General features: G+C 41.6%; 1 long non-coding RNA gene across 1 annotated transcript; it reads right to left on the bottom strand.

Annotated features, from left to right (window-relative positions):
• Positions 1-1164: 1164 nt before the first annotated feature.
• On the bottom strand, positions 1165-3227 carry LOC122427619. Its single transcript, XR_006265499.1, has 3 exons — positions 2947-3227; positions 2586-2761; positions 1165-1352 (listed from the first exon to the last, which is right to left on the bottom strand). It is a non-coding gene; the product is annotated as an uncharacterized LOC122427619 (long non-coding RNA).
• Positions 3228-16952: the final 13725 nt, after the last annotated feature.

Below are 16952 nucleotides of genomic sequence, written 5' to 3'. Positions count from 1 at the left end.
TATGTTGCACATACCTCAATTAAAAGAAAATGCAGAGTTACCTCCTGAGAACTACTGAATTAATTTTATAACCATCCAAAGGAGTGATTAATATATAACCAGTCAGCTCCTTCAGATATCAGCCAAAAGTACCATTCTAATCAACGTTAATCCACAAAGGATAAGTGAAGGTTGGCAAACAGTGCTCTTAAAATGCACACATCTTCTTATCCAATGCATTTATTCACTACACAAATATCTGTTGGGTGGTTACTGTGTGCCAGGGTCTGTTTTAGGCTCAAGAGAGAGAGCTCTGAGTAAGACACAGTACATGCCTTCAACATCATGGCTTCCCCTGTTTAGGTTTCACTATCTGAACTCATTCATGAAAAGTCAAGATGTTTGTTTTTTTATATTTGATTTAACCAAAAGCACATGTGCCCCCAAATAGCAGCACACTCAGTCTTGTCCTACTCTTGTGAGACTCACCTGTGCTTCCAGGATGAAGATACACATCTCTGAGTTTACGATGCCTTTCTCCCTGAAATGTCTGTGGAGGGGTGGGAGGGGGTACACTCTGAGCCTCATCTATTTCACCTTCACATTCTATGTTCTAGGCAACAACTTGCTTTTAGTAATTTAGTAAAACAGCTGTGTCCAGAAAGCTTTTTTTCCATATGTCTTTTTCTGCTTTACCTTCTCTCTTGTTCCTTCTCTCTATTTTCTCCAGGAAACCTTCCTGGATCCTCCTTATATGGTTAAATACCTCTTGGGGGCTTCATGACTTTTAGTTTTTAACCTCTGTCATAGAAATGGTCATATACTATAATTGACTAGCCCCTCATTTCACTAGATTATGTGCCCCTTTAATTTAGAAATTAATTCTTTTATATCTATGATGACCATATTAAATGAAAGAAAAAAAGAAGAAGAAAGGGAACATGTGTGGTGAAATTGATAAGAATTCCCCTTTTTTGGAGTCAGACGTACTTGGTCCAAACCCACCATCAATGATTCTTAATTGTGAAACTCTGGGCAAGTTACTTAACTCCGCTGGGTCTCTTGCTGTCAGTGCTAAGCAGAAGCTTAATAAGCATCTGCTTAATGAAGGAATAATAATGATTATTAGAGGTCTGATAATGATAGCTAAGATACATAGCACTTACCCTGTGCCAGACACTGTTTTGAGCACTTTCCACATATTATTACCTCTGTTAATCCTCACATAATCCTGTGAGATGATGCTATTGTTTTCCTTCTACAGATGAAAGTGAAACTGTGGCTCAGAGAGGGTGATCTGCTAGATCGCTCCGGGGGGCTCTTGAGTCTTTTCTTGTAACTCTTACTCCCTGCTGCTGGCTACTGGTTACTGGCTAAGAGAACAGAGGACAAGAGAAGATGATGAACATAAAGAATCCCCTCCTTCGTTCTTCCTTACTGTTTTCTTATTCCCTGGGGATGACCCACCCATATACTTTTCTTCATTCTGGCATCCCTTCCTTTCATTCCAAACTCTCCCCTACCTACCAAAACACCTCTCTCTCTGTGTTTGAGGGTCTAACAACACACAACTCCCTGAATACCCTTGCCCAAAGAGTCTTTCTTCTTTACTTGGGACCATCACCCTCCTCGGCAGAACCAGCAGACTTGGAAGATCTTTGTGGGAGCAGGGGTCCACCCTCATATCCACAAGAGACCTTATTAATTGGGAGAGAGATCTTGGCTTCCTTTTCAATTTCTGAGCTTTCCTTCTCACTTAATTCATATGCTTTATGTTTACATGTTATAAGTCATTTCTAAAAGAATACGTATATACCTCTAGGAACGCTTAGTCTCAGTACAGAAGCACTGGCCAATAAAGTAGACGGGCCTCTCTGAGGACCCCTGAAATTCACTCCACCCATGGGGTGAGCCCAGGAGCTAGGCTTGTATCCGTCAGTTCTCCCCTCTCAGTCCAGCTGACTAGAAGACCAAGATGGGACAATCAATTCTCTTGCTTGAGGTTTTTTTGGCTTTTTTTTTTTTTTTTTTGGCCACGAGGCTTGCAGGATCTTAGTTACTCAACAGGGATTGAACCAAGGCCCCAGCAAGGAAAGTGCCAAGTCCTAACCACTGGACCACCAGCACATTCCCTCCTGCTTGGGTGTTTGATCCTTGGTTGGTCATCTCAATTTAGGTCTTATAAATTTAGAAGCTATGAGGTGGTCATTTTCCATTTTATACAGAGAAAAGCAGAGAAAGCAGGGTTACTCGTTAGGTTCCAGGCTCCTGCTTCTTTCATAATGACCAAAACAACAGCAGCTTAAACAAGACTGAAGCAGGTTTCTTTTTCCTAAAACAGTCTGAACCTGGCTCAGATAGTAAATAATCTGCCTGTGTTTGATCCCTGGGTTGGGAAGATCCCCTGGAGGCGGAAATGGCAACCCACTCCAGTATTCTTGCCTGGAGAATTCCATGGACAGAGAAGCCTGGCGGGCATCAGGAAAGAGCTGGACACGACTGAGTGACTCACACACCCACCCACCCCCGTGCACACACACCCCTCCCCCCACAAGTCATCCAAAACCAATCTGATGGCTCCATGGAGTTGGCCACCAGGCTGTTACCTCATGTCTTTGCTATTTTCTATGGGCAGCTTCCATCTTCAGGTCAAAGAAATGTCTTCAGTTTTGCCACTTTCAGCCACACTAGCCAGTAAAGGCAAAGGAGAAGAGGAGCTCTTTGTGCATTCAAAGAGGAGCTCTTCTTTGTAAAGGAGTTCTTTTCCATGTAAAGGCATAATCTGGAAGTTGTAAATGTACGTCACTCCTGTCTGTATTGCATATGACCAGAGCCTAGTCAGCAGCTTCAATTAGCAGCAAGGGAGGCAGGGAAGCATAGCCTTTGGCTGACAACCTTGGGTCCAGCTAAACCTCTATACCCATGGAAGGGGAGGAGTGATCTCACAGGTACAACAAGCAGTCTTACCTGGTCTCAAGCTCACACAGTTGGCCAGCACAGAGTCAGCATGAAATAGAAAAAGAGGCAGCCAGAGGCTTGGGACCTACAAGGAGAGCCATTCTGGTTCCTACTGGCACTCAGGTCTTGGTTTTGTTCTCTTACTGAGACCCAGCAACTTTCTTTCTCTTGCTTATAGTAAAGCCTTGGTTTTGCATAAGCCAGCCCAAGGGCCCTTCTGTTCCCTGACACCAAAAAGCTTTGTCTAAGACAGGCAACCTGGTTCTAAGTTCCTGGAAATCAACATTTTACTTTCTTATTCCTGACTGTGGGTTTCCATAGTACCCTGTGCTCAGTAGACACACATTGATTCCACTGAATGTATTGCTGCCTTTTGCAACTGGATACATTTACTATTTGTATCATTTTTACTGGTTACAGACTGTAGGCTTTCAAATTACTTCAAAGAACAGAAAGGGTGGGCCTGCAACTGGATCAGGGAATGTTTCAATTTAAAACTTGAAGTGGAAAATACTAACAGTTTTGGCACAGGCCCTTCCCTGAAATCTGTCATCACAATCTTCACCCACTGTTATGCAAACCAGGAGGACCAGGAGGGTTTGGTCCCTTCCTGTGAATGGACAAAGGCTTGTGGATGTGTGAGTTAAATACCAACACATCCAGCTGACACTCACGTTGAAAATGCTCTAGCCCAGAAGTGGAGAAGAGTCTCACGTGAAACTTTTTTTTTTTCAGTGTTCTAAATTTAACCAGCTGGAAAGAGTAACATTCTATTAAACATTTTTTTTAATATAAAGGATTTGCTTTTTTAATGGGAAAGCTGTCTTTCATCAAAAGGATGGAAAACAATACTCCTGACTAATTCATTTGATACAAAGCCCAGCACAACAACATACCCAAATACATGGTCTGATGATCATCTTCAAGAGAAAATAAAGCAAGGGGTTTTGAGAGGCTTGCCTAACCAGGGCCAGTAAGTGGATTCTGTGGTAACATAATGAAAACAGCAGGACTGAAGTTAAACCAAAGAATTGTACATGTCTGCCTGGCACGTAGAAAGTATTCAATCAATTCTCATTGAATGAATACATTTCAAAACTGATGCTGAAGCAATTAGTCAAGAAATATTTATAACACGATACATTTGCTTTTAACTCTTAGAGCACAGGATTTGTGAGTGAATATCAAAATTAATTTATACTGGTCAATGAAATCAAGTCCACTTTCCCTAGTGACTTAGGCAGTGAACAATCTGCCTGCAATTCAGAAGACCTGGGTTTGATCCCTGAGTTGGGGGAAGATTTCCTGGAGAAGGGAATGGCTACCCACTCCAGTATTCTTGCCTGGAAAACCCCATGGGCAGAAGAGCCTGGCGGTCTACATACAGTTCATGGGGTCAAAAAGAGTCGGACACGACTGAATGGCTAACACTTTCACTTTTTCAGGGGATAAACTGTATGAAGGGAGCAGGAAGCCTTTTAAAGTATGATGATCTAAAAATTATAAATTATAGCACTGCCAATTTTTGTCTTCCTCTACACATTGCAGTTAACTTTTACAGTGCTGAAAGATTCCTAACATCTTTACAATTTTATAGAGAGGTCATTGAGGACAGAAGCTGCCTGGCAGCATTTTTTTTCTTTGCTCTTTCAAGAACATTTTCTCAAGTCCTATATTTCTGAGTCTTTATGAAAATGATATGTTCATTTATTGATATTGAATTAGATAATGCTGTGGTATCAGTATTTTCCAAAAAAATATTTTTCTTTCATAGTTTAGCACTGTGTCTGGAGGTCACCAAGACCACTCTCGAGTTCGATGATTCACAAGCAGCACTCACAGGACTCAGCATCCTGTCCCATTTCTAATTTGTTTATTTTTAAAATTGTATTTATTTATTTAGTTTTGGCTGTGCTGGGCTTTTGTCGTTTCGCGGGCTTTTCTCTCTTTGCAGCAGGCGGAGGCTACTCTGCAGTTGAGGTGTGTGGGTTTCTCTTTGCGGTGGCTTCCCTTGTTGCGGCGCACGGGCTCTAGGGCATGCAGGCTTCAGTAGTTGTGGCACACAGTCTTCGTTGCTCCATGGCATGTGGGATCTTCCTGGATCAGGGATTGAACCTGTGTTTCCTGCACTGGCAGCTGGATTCTTTACCACTGGGCTCTGATCTATTACAGTGAAAGGATACCAAGCACAATCAGCAAAGGAAGAGCAGATGGGTGACGACCGGGGAAAGCCAGGTGCAAGCATCCAGTGGTCTGTTCCCAGTGTAGTCCCAAAGGACACACTTGGTTCTTTGATTAAGCAAAGAATTTTGCATGTGTGAGAGATGCCATCCAGAGCTCCTTGGAGACTCAGTGCCCGAGGTTTTGACTGGGCAGACAGGCAGCCTCTGCATGGCACATGCCCAAATTCCAGACTCTCAGAAGGAGAGCGGGTGTTGAGTATAAACCACATTGTTTGTATAAACAGTTTGGGCACAGCAAGTTAGTCTTATCAGTTAAGGGTGGGAAACTTCTTAAAATCTACTTTCCCAGACACCAGCCAAGGGCCAATCTTGCAAGCCGATCTCTTCTTGGATAGCAGTTTAGTCTCGTGTATTAGTTTCACATGATTTCAAACTCACTTCCCCCCCCCCACCTTGGGAATTCTTTTTTTTTTTTTTTTAATTGAAGGATATTTGCTTTTACAATATTGGTTTCATTTCTCATTCCAGAAAGGTCAGCTTGCCTTTGTGGAGTTTTCTGCTATCCTTTAGAAGTTACTGTGTTGGAGTTGTTCCATATTTTGATGAGTTTCTGATGTATTTGTGGGGAGGCAGGCAATCTCCTAGTCTTACTCCTCTGCCATCTTGTTGCCAGTCCTCTTACTTGGTTTTTGATCTAAGAATGAGCTTGTTTTGATCTAAGAGCAAAGTTGTTTACATAGAGGAAGCTGTATCTTGAGGTCATCAACATCTGTTGATGTCAATGAGCATTCCATAGGTCAACTGTTGGCAGGCACTGCTGGGGGCCTATGGGTAAGAATGCATGAGGAGTCACTCTGGCTATGGCACACTGCAGCCTTAAACGCCAAGTTGGTGAGGACTTGCCACGAGCATTCTGTCTGGGCAAGGCTATGCTTTGCTGATCTAAATAGCTCTCTGAAGATCCTGGAGCATTAGCCCCTGCCTGGGCAAGGCAACTCTTTGCCAGCACTGGTGAAAAACGTGCAGCAGCCTCTTGAAGGAGACTATCTTGCCGGCCAACACCGGCACCTTCATCCCGAGAAACATGGGACTTCTGCTTCTCCAGCAGCTGGAAGTTAGCTTCTGGTTGGTTAAGCCAACTCTTCCAAACCAGCTTACACAAAGGCACAACTCAACTAAATTTGGATTTTGTTCCTTTCATCTCCCCCTTGCCTGGAACAATATTGTAATCAATCTATCAGTGGTTTGGAACATGTTATTTCTTTATTGACTTATAAGAGACATTATCCTGTATGCTCTTGGCTTGTGAAATTATTGTAATTCCCACAATGAACCTACATTAAATGAATAATTAGTAAAGACCTTCTCAGTCTCTGAATATAATTTGTCTGAAAATAAAAGAGCCAGCTAAATTTAACTCTTCTCTGCACAAATATCATCAGTAGAATATTGATAATCATGACAATGACATTAACAAGTTTGATGTATTTTCCCCCTGAATTGAACATCTAGTTCCTTTCTTTGATCATTATGTAATTGACATTTATGGAGCCCTTATCACACACTGGGCACATGGTTTAAGTCATTTACAAATTTTTACAATAAACCTAACGTACTGTATAGATGAGAACATTTAGACCAAGTGGAATTAAATAACTTACCTAGTCTCACAACTAATAACTGGTAGTGCTAGGATTGGCCAGGAGGGTCTGACAGTGGAATGTGGGCTCTGGGGGGAGTTCTTAAAAATTTTACCATACCCCTTTCATATCTTCTCTTTCTTTCTTTTAATGTGGTCATCGAAAAACCTCACACACACACACATCTGTATTTCCCCACATTGTACTGGTAGATCACAAAGACAACCAAGTACAGAACCTGGTGTGATTAGCCTTTAAAGGCATGTTGAAATGAACGAATGATTAACCACAACTGAATGTCTAGCGTTTATGAACCTCATCCTTAAAAATAGTATCATGCTGATTCTTGAAACTCAGTAGAAGGAGCTCAATGCAAGAAATCTGGGCCAGTCACACCTATAGGTACTTTCTTTACCTATTTAGACCTTTTGGAACTGTTTTTGTATTTTTCAAAGCTTAGAAGAAACTTCAAAACTTATATCTTATGAAACAATGCACATATTTATCATCACTTCTTAAGTTTTTCCAACATGCAGAGCACAGAATTACTGCTTTTATTCTTAAAAAAAAAGAAAAAGAAAAAAAAAGAGCCATGAACAATGGAAGATGTGTCAGAGGCCTGTTTGCCCACTGCTCACAGATTCCTCTGGAGCCCAGCTTCCTCTCAGGGGAGGCCAGACCACTGCTGTTACACAGCACAATTTGATTTGTCAGAAAGTCACACTGATGACCCCAGTGCCTTTTGAAAGAAGTCATTTGCCCTAGATAGGTTGCAAAGGACTAGGAGGACCCTGCATCTGGGTCCTAGGGCAGGGATGAAAGCAAGTTCATAGCAGCTGAACCAAGAAGCATGAGGCTTCTAGGAAGTTAGAGCTGAAAAGATTTCAGAAATTATGAAACTGAGGGAATGATAACTGATCACTTCTTTGTAATTGATTCATTCAGGGCACTGCCCCAAGGTGATAGCAATACCTAATTTATATGATCTGTGCTCAGTCATGTCTGACTCTTTGCAATCCCATGGACTGTGTAGCCTACCTGGCTCCTCTGTCCATGGAATTCTCTGTCCACGGAATGGGTTGCCATTTCCTTCTTCGGGGGTCTTCCTGACCCAGGGTTAAAACCCACATCTCTTGCATCTCCTGCATTGGTAGACAGATGTTTTACCACTAGCACCACCTGGGAAGCCCTGTTTATATGGTGCTTAACTGTTTTTTCAAAGTACTTTCACATACATCATCTCCCATCCTCCTCACAGCAGACTGGAAGGGAGGCCACATCTGTATTATTAAGCCCATTTTGCTGACAAGAAACCAAGACTCAAGGATAAAGTGACTTTCCCAATGCATCAGGATTAGTGATTAAGCTTGGGTACTGTTTCTCATTCTTTAATGAGCAGACAAACCACTGAGGACCAGTAGGTCTGGTAGCTCTGAAATGGGGTCTGGATTCTTCATTTCTGACACGTTCCCAGGCAACATGAAAAAAGTCAGAATGCAGAAGGCATTAATTTTCAATTGATTTTTTTCTTACTGTGAAATAAAACCTACTTTCACAAGAATATATAAATTGCATGCAGAATGGAAGAAAACATTTGCAAATGATGCAACTGACAAGGGATTAATTTTGGAAATATACAAAGAGCTCATGCAGTTCAATAACAAAACAGTCAACAACCCAGTTAAAAAATGGGCAGAAGACCTAAATAGAATTTCTCCAAAGAAGAGATACAGATAGCCAAAAAGGCTCATTAAAAGATGCTCAGTGTCACTAATTATTAAAGAAGTGCAAATCAAAACTATAGTGAGGTATCATCTCACACCAGTCAAAACAGCCATCATCAAAAAATCTACAAATAATAAAAGCTGGGGAGGGTGTGGAGAAAAGGGGACCCTTCTACACAGTTGGTGGGAATGTGAATTGGTGCAGCCATTATGGAGAACAGTATGGAGGTTCCTTAAAAAACTAGAGTTACCACATGATTCAGCAATCCACTCCTGGGCATATATCCAGAAAAGACAAAAACTCTAATTAGAAAAGACACATATACGCCAATATTCACAGCAGCATTATTTGTAACAGCAAAGACATGGAAGCAACCTAACTGTCTACTGACAGATGAATGGATAAAGAAAATGTGTATATGTACACAATGGAATATTACTCAGCCATTAATAAGAATGAAATCTTGCCATTTGAGGCAACATGGATGAACCTAGAGATTATCATATTAAGTGAAGTAAGTCAGACAGAGAAAGACAAATATATGATATCACTTATATAGAGAATCTAAATTAAAAAAAGATATAAGTGAGCTTATTTACAAAACAGAAACAAACTCACGGACACACACAAAAAATACTTATGGATACCAAAGAGGAAAGGGGGAGATGGATAAATTAGGATTTGTGGATTAACAGATACACACCACTATATATAAAGTAGATAAGCAACAAGGACCTACTATATAGCACAGGGAATTATACTCAAGATCTTGTAATAACCTATAATGGAAAAGAATCTGAATGACTTTGTTGTACATCTGAAATAAACACAATATTGTAAATCATCTCTACTTCAATAAAAAAAATTATTTACATACTTTAAAAATTGCTATGAAGCAAACGCTATGTGACTCAAGCACCCAGAAAGAAATGGATATTACCTGAAGCCTTCTCTCTGTGTCCCTCCCTGATCTTTAACTCACTCCCTCCTCCTGGGAGGAAACCCTATCTTGACTTTTGTGATCATCATTTTCTTGCTTTTTTCTAGAAAACTGAATCTCTGAGGTGATGCTTTTTCATTGTCCTGGTTCCTGATTCTTTAGAGTCACCAGTGTTTCATGCATGATGATGGTGCATAGGCCAAAGTGACAGGCCATGTCTTTGGAAATCTTTAGTAGGACAAAGTCCCTTAGAGGAGCCCAGTCTTCAAGTGTGTAGAAGCAGAGGCACCTGCCCCCTAAAATACTCACTATGGTAGTGGTGTCCTGGAAGAAATGGATCGTGGATCCTCACTACTGCACCAAGTCAATATTTAACACATCAGTTACAGTTGGTCAAAGTTTGTTACTGATGGCGGGACAGATAAGAAATGTCAATATCCAGAGGAGAATAAAAGCAAGGAAGAGGTTTCAAAAGTTTAGTCTGCCTGGGAGTGGTCTTGCTCATGGTTGTTCAAATTCCCTTCACTTCATGGAATAATCACTCCTGATTTTCAGTAAAACACATCTTCCTAAGATAGCTGCTTGTAAATATGAATCTTTGCTTTGTCCAGTGCCCAGTCTGATTAAACACTGGACTGGTGGCACATTCAAAGGGGCTATCACATTGGAGCCGCCCACGCTTATGTTCAGCACCAGGTGTCCGGGGAGTCTTGGCGTAGCAAAGAGAGAGGCTGAAACTTCCCAGCTAGCTTGTGAATAGGGCTGAGGATTAATATGGGAAGGCAAACAAAGGCACTTACTTCTCTATAGACCGACCCTTCCCGTGCAATCTGTGCTTTATGTGTCCCTGGTAGCTGTTGTTGTATAACAGCATCTCAAAACTTAGTGGTTTGAAACAACATAATCTTTCTCACGCTTCTTTGGTTTGGCTGAGTGGTTCTTGCGCTAGTCTTACCTGGGCACTTTGGCTGGAGAGTCAGCTGGGCTGGAAGGACCAACATGGTTTCACACACATAGCTGACACTGGGTACTGGCTGAAATCTGAGGTGTCTCAGACTTCCTGCATGTGGTAACTCATTCTCCCCCCACCCACGCCCGCCTTTGGCTGCAGCTTGTGAGATCTTAGTTCCCTGACCAGGGATTGAACCTGTGCCCTCTGCAGTGGAAGCAAGCTCATAGTATTAACCACTGGATCTCCAAAGAAGTCCTGCAACTCATTCTTAAATGTTTGTTCCAGGGCAGCTAAATATTCAGGATTTTTGCCAGCCAGTTGTTATGCCTCTGGCAGCTTGAAATCAGCCACAATGGGAGTGTTTCCACTACAAAAATTAAAAATTGGCAAATGCTGTTAAGTCTTCTTTTCTCTCTCTCTCTCTCTCTTTTTTTTTTTTGACTCAAGATCTATCCTTTATTCATGTGATTCAAATTTCTAGGTGGCAAAAAAAAAAAAAAAAATTTCTAGGTGGCTGTGGAGGGAGGTGATGAAGTCTTCTTTTCTTGAGTGCTGTTCTACCAGGGCACAACGGCCTACAGCCATGTGGGTCCTACGGAAGCTCACAGTGTGGGCGTTTGGTGTGTGTTTGTGCAACTGAGTCTTTGGTTAAGAGGCAGAGAGTTGGTTAAGACAGCATGCTACAGTCTCATCAAAAATGTAAACAAACAAACAAACAAAAAACCCTGTAAAATGAGGGGACTAAATCAAGACAGCTGAATTTGAGGGATATGTGTGATTACTAAACACCCACATACATACCCCATGTATTGTAAAGAGTATCAGCAACTCTGTTAATTTAAGCTGTTGTGGTGGGTTTGGATGGAGAGTGTTTGACTTTGACATAAATATGTAATTGGATACTTATATAAGCTGCAATGTAAGGGGAATAATTGAGCTTCCCACAGGACGGCATCCATAAAGCTACACTCAGGTTGTATCTAAGAGGGATACTGTGTTGAAGTAGAGGTCAGACAGTTCAAGAAACAAGCCTCTGCTGTATTCACATATCTTTGTCTCTTCTTTACTGTGTTGTCTGTGTTCTGTAGAGTTTGATTTCTGTCTGTCTTTGGCTGCCTCTGCACACATCTCTGCCTCCTTTGGTGTTGACTATGTGGCGAGTTTGTCTATATTTCTCCGCATTTGTTTGGGTTTTCCTTGGATCTCTGTCTGGGTGAAAGAGGAGCATGGGCAGCAAGATGGTTTAATAACTTCTTCTCACAGCTTGCCATGCCACTTCACAGAGCATTTCCCCTGTGCCCTGGAATGAGATGGGGAACATGTGACCACTGATCTGTTGCGTTTCCAGGGGTCCTTCGCATCCTGAGAATGACTGATTAGGTCCTTGGGACATCCTTCCATTACCATCCCAGGTAGACTCTTAACTCCTATTACTTTTCTTTTTTTCCTTATTGATCAGCCAGAAAAAGAGGAAGAATAAAAAAAGTAAAGTACATAAACATAGTCTATCCCTTTTTAACTCTGTTAAAAAACTGTATCTCCTCTTTTGGCTTTCTTTCCTCTGCCCAACCTTAAAAGTGAGTGTTCCCCAAAGTTTTCTCTTCTGACCTTTGGCTTCTGCCTCCTCTCACTCATTGGGTGGTCCTGGGTGACTTAGTCCACTCCCAACTACTGAAAAAGATGACTTAATCTAGGCAGCCCCAGACCCATGAATTCACCTACCAACTGGACATCTGGACATACTGAAATATCCCAATGGCTCCCAAGGCTCTTTTTTTTTTTTTTTAATTGGGGGATAATTACTTTACACTGTTGTGTTAGTTCCTACTGTACAACAACGTGAGTCAGCTATATATATATACGTATGTATGTATGTATATATATATACACATACATATACACCCTCCCTCTTGAGTCTCCCTCTCATCCCACTCCTCTAGGTCATCACAGAGCACCTAGTTGAGCTCCCTTTGCTATACAGAAGCTTCCCACGAGCCGTCCATTTTACACGTAGTAGTGTTATTTATGTTCATGCTAGTCACTCAATTCATCCCACCCTCCCCTTCCCCCACTGTGTCCACAAGTCCCTTCTCAACATCTGCATCTCTATTCCTGCCCTGCAAATAGGTTTGTATGAACCATTTTTCTAGATTCCACATACATGTATTAATATATATATTTGTTTTTCTCTTTCTGACTTCTCTCTGTATGACAGGCCAATGCTCATTACACCCTCATCTGCACTCATTATCTGTTTTTTTCCCCCCTTGAGAATTTATGCTATTTTATTTATTCCAGGAAACTTTAATAAAGGAGGTGAGATTTCAGCAGCTGCTTGAATGAAGGATACAAGTCCTATTTATAATCACTTGCCTTCCTATTAGCCTGCAGTGTTACTCACTAGTATCATTATCTATTTCTTTAAACCTCAATTAACGAGAGTCATTCTAGTCATTGTATTGCTCACCTTCAAACAAGTCCTTACATTTCTGCCTGCTTCAGTTACCCATTGTGCATAGCACAATGCCTAAAAACTTACTGGCCTAAAACAACAATGATTCACTATTTCTCATAATTCTATGGTTTGCTGGGTAATTCTCTATTGTTTCTCCTGGGCTCATGACACTGGCTGCAGAGAGCTAGAGAATGAACCAGCTGGGAGATCCAAGTGGCCTCACTCATAAGTCTGGCCATTGATGTTGGTGCTGGTTGTTAGCTAGAGCACCTCAGCTCTTTCCCGTGTGGCTTCTCATTTTCCATTAGGCTAGACTGGCCCCCTCACATAAGAATCTCAGGGCAATGCTCCAAACAAGCAGCAGCTGCCATGCATGTTAGACCTAAATTTCAGAGCTCTCATGTCACATCTGCTGCATTTTGTGTGTCAACCCAAATCCCAAGGCCTACCCAGACTCAAGGAGGCAAAAAAATGGACTCCACTTCCAGGCAGGAGAAGCAGCAAAGTCACATGGCAAATACATACTAGGATGGGAGTACTTTGTGGGCATCGAACAAGCAACCACGCTGTCATATTAAGGATTATAGAATTAGTCCCATGTCAACATCTATCACAATCTGACCTGTGTTTTAGGATGATAAGTCTGGTAGATTGTACATATTGAGTTAAAAAGGCCAGAGATTAGAGGCAGAAAGCCCAGTAGGGAGTTTGTTGCCATGCGCCAGGCAAGAAGCAAGAGGGTCTTGCTCATAGGATAAGGATGGGGAGCATGAATAGAAGGATGCATGTGTGCATACTCAGTTGCTAAGTCATGTCTGACTCTTTGCAACTTCAAGGACTGTAGCCTTTCAGGCTCCTCTGTCCATGGGATTTTCCAGGCAAGAATACTGGAGTGGGTTGCCATTTCCTATGGCAGAATAGAAGGATGAGTGTGAGATATTTCTGGAGTAGATTTCAGAGTTGAGTACTTACTATATGCTCAGTACTAGCATAGGTGATACAGGGAGATGAGATGGAAGATATTAACTAGTAAAACAGAATCCAGCCAATGAAGAGGCATTCAAATGTTTGTTTAAGAAAGAAAATACATGTAAGAAAAAGGGAAAACTCAAGACATTAGAGGTGGTAGTGAAGTGCCAGCACTGGCCAGAGTGGTTCCCTGCTCTGACCATAGTACCGGTTCAGGGGTGCACACAGGACCCAAAACTGAATGAGAAGCCTCTGCCCCAGGTCAGCCCCACAGGCACTGTCTAGGAAGACGGTCTCTTTCTGCTGGGCTTGCCAAGGGTCAAAGACATGAGGCAGGAGCAGGCAATGCCATGTTGCTCATCGTGTAGAAACGGACTGAGAGCAGGGTTAGCAGGGGTGAGGGATGGGAAGACTGAACTTTAATGATACACTTTTTGCTTCTGGATTCCAGCCATGCTTAACACAGATACAGCCAAGATTTCTCTTTTACACAAACCAAGAAACCCTCTTTTTGCTTCAGCTAGTTTAAGTTGAACTTCCGCATGTAACTAAAAACATTCTGACTAGTATAAAGACAGCCACAGACTGTACAATCAGGGCTTGTGAGGATTCTTGTCTCTTGCTTCTCTGTGTTCCTCTCCAAACCATCCTGCATACTTTCACTACATTGTTCTTCTGAAATGTTATTTTCTTCATGCAAAAATCTTCTAAGGATCTCCATGAGTTATATATTACTTCAATTCAAGCACAATCCAGATTTTATTTGCCTTTTTATTAACAAAAAAAAACAATATTCTCCCTAGAACGCTCTCTGGTCAGATTGTTTTTTTGACTATTCTTCAAAAATTACCCTCTCATTTCTGCCTCTGTTTTCTTGCTCAAGCCTCTCATCCACCCTCCTTGAAATGTCCTCACCATTCCCTCTGCTCACTGAAATCCCACTCAGGTTTAATGTTTCAGTTCAAGCACACATCTTCCATAAATGCTCTTGCTGAACATAACAGCCCAAGAGTCTTTCCTTCCCCTGAACACCCATTGTACTTCCCTTCTCTCCTGCTCATTGCACATGTAATAATATGTTCTGCTTTCTGTTTTTATTTAACCTTGCTTTCCTCGTTAGATTTTAAATCTGTGAAAGGTCTAATGATGCGAGGTCAAATACTCAGGAAGCTGACACAAGGTGCTCAGTATTATTGTAAAAGGAAACACATTAACCAAGGAAAACACAAAAGGATTTAGAGTTGAGGTGGAGTAAGTCTTCTTAAAAATACATATAATAGAAAATGAGTGTTCACAAAGAAGACTGTGGTAGCTCCCAAATTCTTTCTTCCCTTTCAATAGTGGAGAATGGTTGTCGGGAAGTGGCTTCCCAGTCAAGGGCCACATTTCCCAGACCCACCACCCTTCCTGATGGAGTCATATGATTAATATCCAGCAGTGGAAAATTAGTGGAAAAATGTATGTCTCATCTGGCCAAGGTGGTTAAGAAGATGTGCCTTTTCTGCGTTCACTTTCCTTTCTGGTGGCTGCACACACAGGACTCAGAGGCCTGGAGGAAAATGGAGCATAAGATTAAAGAATCCTGGGTTTCTGAATCACTACATAGTGGAAAATTGGCCCCTGAGAGGGAACTCTGGCATTCAGCCGTTCCCTGAGCAAGACATCAATTCTACCGTGTTCAGCCATTGAAATTTGTAGGAGCATTTGTTATAGCAGTGTATTCATTAGGGTTCTCCAGAAAAACAGAATCAATATGATGTGTGTATCTATCTATTCACCGAGATTTATTTTAAGGAACTGGCTCACATCATCATGGTAGACGGCAAGGTCAAAATCTGCTGGTTAGGCCAGCAGGCTGAAACCTAGAGAGAGCTAATGCTACAGTTCAAGGCCAGAGGCCATCAGCTCAGGCATTTACTCTTGCTTGGGGAAGGTCCGATTTTGTTCTCTTCAAGTCTTCAACTGATTAGATTAGGCTCATCCATATCATGGAGGGCAGTCTGCTTTACACAGAATCAACCAATTTAAATGTTAATCTCATCCAAAAATGCTCTCATGGAAACACCCAGAATAATATTTGGCCTCATATCTGGACACCATGGCTCAACCAAGTTGACACATAAAATTAACCATCATAAGCAGGCACTATTTCCTTAATTTACACCAAATGTGCTGAGAATAGCAACACACTCAGGCAGAAATGGCATATTTCCCTTTCACTTGCCTTCCCTTAGAGGCTGTTCCTATTCTGGTAAAGGAAGACACATTATTTTCAAAATAGGCTGGAAACATCAAACTTTTCACAAAGGTATAATAAATTATTTGCAAAAGCATTGGAGAATACACTATGATCAATATACCATAATCCATCATGACTGCATCAGAAAAGATATAATCAACTGAGTTAATAAACTCAGTTTATAAGCATCTGCCTGCAGTGCAGGAGATCTGGGTTCAATCCCTGGGTCAGGAATATTCCCTGGAGAAGGAAATGGCAACCCACTCCAGTATTCTTGCCTGGAAAATCCCATGGATGGAGAAGCCTGGTAGGCTACAGTGCATGGGGTCACAAAGAGTCAGACATGACTGAGCGACTTCACTTTCACATCCTAGAATTAGGCACACTGAACATTATCACCAAGGAGCCTTCCCTTCATGGCCATCTTCAACAGAAATGAGTGATGTGTTATTCTTGTGATGAATGGTTTTTCAAGCAAGATCACCTGACCCCTGTTATTCATCACTGCGGCTTCCATGACTTGGTTCTTGGCTCTTATAATGAGGCTGGTAAGCAAAGGAGTAAAACAGGACTGAAAAGAGGATTGCTATACATCAATATCTCAGAAAATAGCTTCCTTACCTTCAATAGCAAAAAGATCACTCGAAAGCTAAGTGTCTCCCTGACCCCCATCACATCTTATAAGAAAATGGTGGAAAGGAATTGGTATTTTTCCTTAACATGTATACAACACTACAGGCTGTATAGCTCTGTCAATACATTGAAATGTTTATTATGTACCCAACATTCTGGTCAATGCTGCATAATGATCTAGGTAACTTACTACCCTCTCCCAGAAACCTGCTCTCATCATCCTAGAGCTTTTTATTTCAACAGGTATGTATTTAGTTAACAAATATTAATTGAGCATCT

This window comes from Cervus canadensis, chromosome 2 (assembly GCF_019320065.1).
Source record: "Cervus canadensis isolate Bull #8, Minnesota chromosome 2, ASM1932006v1, whole genome shotgun sequence".
In the NCBI taxonomy this organism is placed as follows: domain Eukaryota; kingdom Metazoa; phylum Chordata; class Mammalia; order Artiodactyla; family Cervidae; genus Cervus; species Cervus canadensis.
The sequence above is the reverse complement of the archived record's forward strand: the minus strand, read 5'-3'. Positions and strand labels throughout refer to the sequence as shown.